Source organism: Pyrus communis, chromosome 5 (genome assembly GCF_963583255.1).
Source record: "Pyrus communis chromosome 5, drPyrComm1.1, whole genome shotgun sequence".
Taxonomy (NCBI): domain Eukaryota; kingdom Viridiplantae; phylum Streptophyta; class Magnoliopsida; order Rosales; family Rosaceae; genus Pyrus; species Pyrus communis.
The window spans coordinates 29,204,359-29,209,878 of NC_084807.1; the positions used below are offsets into that span (position 1 = coordinate 29,204,359).

Consider the following 5,520-nt stretch of genomic DNA (forward strand, 5'->3'; position numbering starts at 1 on the left):
ATCCTAACAGACTTTCACCACTAGAATTTAAATTCTTATTTTTATACCACATGGACTATATTCCGAGTATCCTATCACCACAAAGACTAGTAATCTATTATTTATTATTTCAACCAATACTAATGAAAGAAAAGTAACGTTTTAGTTCGTTTGTTCTAGTTGAAGCAAACCAAAACAAACTCTTATTGCTAATTAGTCATCGACCATTTGGTTGGTATTTAGGGTTTGTTTGGGACTTCTTCTAAAATAACTAAAAGTGTTGTCTAATAGCAAAAATTACTCATGACTATTTGACATATTAACTTAAAAAGAGTTTTGTGTGAATTTTAGAAGTGCTTCCTAGAGAAACATGTGCTTCTTTAGAGCATTCCCAATGAGGAGCTTTATATGTGTCTGGAAAAGTGGTGGATATAACCTATTTTAGAGCTTCGAGGAATTATTGGGGCTTTATAAAAGAATATCTCTCAATGAGGGGCTATTTACTTTTGGGCTCTATATAGGGCTATATATATATTTATTTAAGTAGTAATTTGATTACGCGATCAAATTTTTTGTATGTTAACTTATCTTAAGTTTATTTTTTGATGTGTTATCTCAAACAAATTATGAACATTTCAACCTAAAAAAATTCATTTTCTAACAAAGTTGGATTTTATCACTTATGAACCGTTGGATTAGGTTCTCTTATCTTAGTTTTATCTGTTGGTTTGTTTTTCTAAAATCAGACAAGATAGGATTTCATCTCATAACTCAATTGTAATGCCCTTGCAATTTAGGTATGTTGTTTGTTTATGTTTTCGGTTTTGGTCTCTAAATTTCCAATGCCATTTTAATATGTAGTGTGTTTGTATTTAGAAATTAATAAAAGTAAACTCTTTTAGTAGAACATCTTATATCATTTCATGACCTTTGGAACAAAAATATGTAAAGAAAAAGAATTTAAAAAAGTATTAAAGAAGAGTATAAGTGTATTCGCAAGTGAGGTGAGAGTGACAAAATTTGGCTCACATAGGTAGCTACTTTTCTCGTGGGATCCACTGCTTTTAGGGGCTACATGTAGCCTAGTTTTTTGCTACCCAAGAAAAGGAGTTGTTAGTCCAAGTGGTGGATATAACCCTATTTTTCAGCTCATTGGGGATAAAATTTCTTATTAGGGCTTCAAATATAGTAGTTTCATGGAGGATAAAACCCTAATTGGGATGCTCTTAGGAAACACTTCCAAGTGTTTTTCAATAAACACTTGAACTTTTAATAAAGTTCAACTTGTTGCTTTACTTTTAATAAAAACACTTAAGAGCAAAAATGATTAGAAAAGGTCCTAATTTAAGTATCTTTCTCGTGTGTATATATATATATCAGATGGGAACACGATGCTAAGACCAGGGAGATATGTTGATTTGTGATGACAAGGCCCAAAGGCTTCGTGTCATATAGTTTTCGTATTAAATTTGAGCCGACATTTGCTTTCTGGACTTGTGATTCTTGCCGCTTAATATTACTGTCTAATGGTATTCTTCATCATTTATAAGTGAGAGATCTTAATCTCGATTTTCGATAAATGCAAATTCGAGCTAAATTATTATAACTAGCTCATTTATTAAAAAAAACAAGTTTCACTTCTCTTATGTGATGAATGAGAGACGAAATCATATGTAACCAGTAAATCCATGGAAAGAACGCATCTCAGCTCAGCAGTACCTGGCTTTTGGTTTCCACAATCTCACACATTGCAAACGACTACAGAAAAACAACGCGATCACGTTTGATCTGGAATCGATATCGAAATAACCTATCCTCACTTACTCTGCAAAGTGTATAGCAAACCTTTCCCCCCACTCATTTTATATATAGCACCAATCAAAATTTTCCGACAACTTCCTTTTTCCTTCTTTTCTCAATACGTAGAGTATTGTCAAACACGAGGGCATAACATAAGCGATACAGGAGAGGTCAACACTAACAGGTACAATTAACATTGGATCTAAAAAGGAGCGAACCGTTCGAGGGGAAGATACACTACTCACATTGTGGGTCCAGACCAAGACTAGTTGATAATCAACAATATATAAATAGATCTCTAATGAGTTCAAAGCTAACCATATTCTTTTTTAAACAAGCCTCACAGCCAACCATATTCCTTGATACACCCCTCGCGCGGCCTGGAATCCGCCCGTCCAGAAATGGTGTAAACCACCGCTTGGTTTCCACAAGGTTAATGTCGATGGTGCCTGGAGGGAGTCAAGCAGGGTGGGGGGAATTGGGGATTTTTATTCGTGATGAGTTGCGGTGCTTTGTGGCTTCTCGTTCCATGTCCTTCGAGTTTGTCTCGTCACCTCTTCACAGTGAAGCCCTTGCGGCTCGTGAAGGGTTACTATTGGCTACGCATAGGGGTCTCCAAAACTGGATTCTTGAGACTGATTCTCTCCCGATCTATTCGGCCTTGCTCTCGCCTTCTGCAAACTCGGCTTCATTGGTCATCTTGTAGAAGATTTGAAAGCTCTGATGTCCGGGATCACTGGAGCAACTGCTGCCCACAAGCCTCGCCAATCCAACGAGGCTGCTCACCAACTTGCTCACTATGCCCTCTCCTCTCCTTGTGAATGCTCCTGGTTCGAGGAACCACCCGATATCCTCCTGGATAGGGTGGTACCTGACTTTTTGTATTTATCTCTCCATCTTTTGTTATTTCGAGGTTTTTGATGTACTTCCCAGACTTGGTTACCCGGAGTTTATTCTCCTTTATGAAATACATGCCGGCTTCCATCAAGACAGAATACCTGCATCAAAAGAAGTCAAACATGCAACTTATCCCGTTAATCAGGAGAAAATGACTGAACCAAAGAGAATGAAAAAAAAAAAACATAAGATCTATTGTGATCAAAATGAAATCAGACTAGGACATATGATTATAGCAGTTAACAATAATGACTAGTTCATCAATTATTAATCAAGGGACGTAAAATTAACGGGGGGTATGTGGGAGGTAAAAAATGTGTGTGGACAACACCACCTAATTACTAATACATGCGGACATCTACCATGCGGATGAAGACTTCACTGTCGAGGTTTCAACTGTACATCACAGTGTGCCATAATAGTATACAGAGAAGAAGCTCATGAACATATTGGTAAGGTTGGAAATTCAAGGGAACCGTTCGCAAACAGGCCAGAAGGTGAACAATGAGACGGAATCATCATAGAAGAAAACGTGAAAAAAAATTGTAAAAGACGATGGATTGCTCCCACAAATGTAAATGTTTTTCAATAACTATGCAACAGATGCACACGTACATCTATCCCAGATCCAAATATCTGCGACAGTTACTAGTTTTAAACAAACTAATCAAGCAAGCAATGTGATGAATTCAATAGTTTTAAACAAACTAATCAATTTAGCATAAATTACATCAGTAGAGCAGTTATAAAACCAATAAAGCAAGCAAAAACTTGAATGAACACTTACATTCCATATAAGAAAACAAGCTACCCCAGCTTCCCGCCCTCACACCTTCAAAAGCTGCATCTTGTTAGAAAATGCAATGGAAATCCAATCAGGCTGTGCAGCAGACCACTGCAGCTGATCAGTCTCCGCACCTGCGGAGTACATCAACATGGGGTCGATTCCATTCGGCCCAGCAACCGTGGGCAGGTCCCAAATGAGCGTGTGAGTGTCATCCCCAGCAAAGCAAATGTGCCTAAAACTTTGGGGGCCTAAGCAATAGCATTCACACTAACTCTGTGCCTTTCTAGCTCCGCCACCGTTAAAACAGTAAAACAGCCGTAAGCAAACCTTAGGCTGGGGTGTGCCAGCCAAAGGCTCTCCGATGGTCAAGTTAGTGAATGAATTTAGACTTGAGCAAGAGAATTCATGTGTATAGATTGGTTGCTATAGATGAACCTAGATGAGTTATACCGTGGGAGAGAGCCTTTTTAGGATATAATTCTCGTTCTAAGACGGGAGAATCCTAGAAGATATCTAGTAAGTAAATATTGCATCCTCTTAGGAGTGTGATTACTTATAGCGCATGCCTATTCCTAAGTTGTAGGGACTTCAAGACTTATAGGATTTGATTAAGTCCATATCGGATTAAATCACGTGTCTTGTTGAATAAGCATGGTCATCCAGCGTAGTCGCTAGGACTCCATCTATTGCCCCGAAGTAGAGTGATGATGGCACCTTGCTCTGTTTGATACAACTCCGCCCTGAGCTGATGAGTCCATGATCAGACTTCTGAGGTGACAGTATTTGGATCAACCTTACCCGAGCCCTGGAAACTCATGGGCCCATAGTTTTGTTTTCATTCAATTTTTTATTTTTTTTCATTTTTTTGAAAAACCTAAACCTAAAAACTTGTTTGATTATTGTTTTCAAGTTTCAAAATATATATCTACTGCATGCTAACAAAGCCAGCTACCTCATGAGCTGGTAATCGTCACCAAACAAGTAAATGATCCTCTCCTCCCTCCATGGATCCAACTCCCGGCCCGTTCATGACCTTTTGATTCTGGAGTAGTACAATTCTTTGGGAATAGATTGGATCGACAAAGAGGACACGTAAACTGTCCCTCGTCAATCCAAGCGCATCTAGGCACTCTTTGTGAAATACATGTGAACAATTGGAAAGCTCTCTCACCCTTTGCCCTCCTTCCACTCTATCCATGCACACAATACACGTATCGGTGTGCAAGCCATAATACGAATCCTGCCGGTTGCCTCCTCTATATTGCACCGCCGGGAGCTGGTTCTTCACGGATTCATCTATACAATGAACCGGTAACGGCACCAACCAAGGCGAAGGGGTTACTTCCGGGAATTGATTATTGTGATCTTGTAGAGCAATACGATCAGAATAACTTATTCCTGGAAGCTTGTGATACTGATCATCACGTAACATAACATGAACGAGTAGTAGTTGAAGCAAGTTGAGATTCCATCATAAAACCAATTGGCAATATGAGGAATTACACGTATGACCGTTTGACTTCACACGTGGGACAACTTGCTCTAATATTATTATGAAGGAAGTTCAGGTTTCACCATAAAACCAATTGACAAGATGGGGAGTAGCTCAACTTATTTATAAGCCCATGCAAGGTCTCTTCTTTTGTCAATATGAGATTCATTCTCAACAGTAGTGTGTCTTGATGATCCTGAGGAGATTGAGAAGGGAGAGTAACATTTTGATGAGCATGTTTCCTGATTGCTCCATTTCTTTATCAGATCAATGAAATTCTGGAAGTATATATAGCAAAATAAAAAAAAATAAAAAAAATAAAAAAGTAGTTAGCCTTTAAGTAGTGAAAGGATTGTAACGTTCAACAATGAATGAAAAGATCACCTAATTTCTTTAACCGTAAAAGCTAGCATTAAAGATAGTAGGGTACCTAAGGGTTCAGCGGCAGCTGCAATTTCGGTAAGGGATAAATGTATGTCTGACTTCTCCATCGGGCTCGCCTTTGGTCTAATTGTCCGAGTGGGCTGGAGTGTTTTGGGGAGAAATGAGAGTGGATTGGGTTGCC

The 5,520-nt window shown here is 38.6% G+C and overlaps 1 pseudogene; it reads right to left on the reverse strand.

The window, feature by feature from the left end:
- Positions 1–4,411: 4,411 nt before the first annotated feature.
- LOC137733783 (uncharacterized) lies at positions 4,412–5,210 on the reverse strand (annotated as a pseudogene).
- Positions 5,211–5,520: the final 310 nt, after the last annotated feature.